Raw genomic sequence first — 1,524 nt, 5'->3', positions numbered from 1 at the left:
GAACAAACTGATATAAACTTAGCTTATATTACGAGGAATGGATTTAGCAATATCTGATATATGGTGGTTATTTTTACTTTGCTTCCCTTTATACACACTGTTTGCATTCTTCCTTCACTCACGGTCTTCAAGATATTTTATTAGAGCATAGTCTAAGAAATACTCTTGCCTGAAACAAGTTCATATGTGTTGGCCAATAGTTAATAAATTTAATCTCAGATGGATCTTTGGACAATTCCTCTCGGCTAACGATGTGTCCCAGGAAACTCATATTGAGAGAACATTTCACCCTTATTTGGATTAACCTTAATCCTCAATCAATCTACAACTTTCATAAACATTATCAAATGTCTTCTCATATGTAATTATGTTATCCAAGAAGGTGCGTACGGTGTTCCTGGGTAGATCGGAGAGATCAGATTCAGTTAGTAGACAAGATGTACCAGACACATAGCCTAACCTAAATGTAACACAACAAATAGCCAAACTTCATTATTTTACAGTAAATGCTATATCATCTTTACTTGCTTTGTTGATTTGTACTTGCAAATGTCCATTCTTAAAACCTAATTTTGAAAACCATGTTTATCCAGGTAGATCATTCCGAACATAATAAATCCCTAACAGAGGATAGGCATCCTTCTTTCTAGCTTCATTCGTCTTCTGTCTCATTGGACGTCGTTGGAGCATAATTATTGGTTTTTGTCTTTTAGGTAAGCTGTATATCTATATATCCATTTAATAATGATAACTGATAAAAACAATTCTAACAAGATTGTCGAAGTCATGGAATTAAGTTATTATAACATACATTAACAATACACCATTTGAGATTTACTTGGAAGAAAAGAACACACTGAAATACAGGGGCCACTATAGGATATTGGGCCTTATGAAGTTAAAATTAAATGTTGTATCATATTATGTATTTTTATCTATCTAAGTGTTCGTGTATATAAATATAATCATAAATATAATCCTATACGCCCCTGTTTATGTAGTTCATTTATGTTGTAAGATTACAAATTCTACTTTTGTTTCGTTGTGGTTATGTTTACCGTTCATTTATTATTCCTTATATCGTTTACTTCAACTATGAAGTTTTAGTTATATTAAAGTGTTAACTCACCTTCTAGCTAGAGCACGTTGAATTTCAGTATGGATACGTTATGAAACATACCCTATGAGTGACGTACAGATAGTATTGTGAAAGGTTATATAAATTAGCTAGTCACATGAGATGTAACCTCGTGATCTAACCACTAAAGAAATACTTCGCCTTAAGCTTAATCAAGCTAGTTCACGAGGTATAGTAAAAAAAAAAAAGAAATCATTACTGATTGTTACTTGATATTGTTATTGATCTTGAAGTTACTTAAATTAGAAGTGTTGTGGATTTTTTATCTCTTGGAATTAGATTTTTTCTTCTTCCTGTTCTTTTCCCAATTCATTTATTTATTGAAATAATTATTAACATCGATATTTATGCTTTATTGTTCATTAACGCTAGTATCAAGCCCTGGT

This window comes from Limulus polyphemus, unplaced genomic scaffold, assembly GCF_000517525.1.
Source record: "Limulus polyphemus unplaced genomic scaffold, Limulus_polyphemus-2.1.2 Scaffold9310, whole genome shotgun sequence".
NCBI lineage: Eukaryota > Metazoa > Arthropoda > Merostomata > Xiphosura > Limulidae > Limulus > Limulus polyphemus.
Note: the sequence above shows the minus strand (reverse complement) of the source record.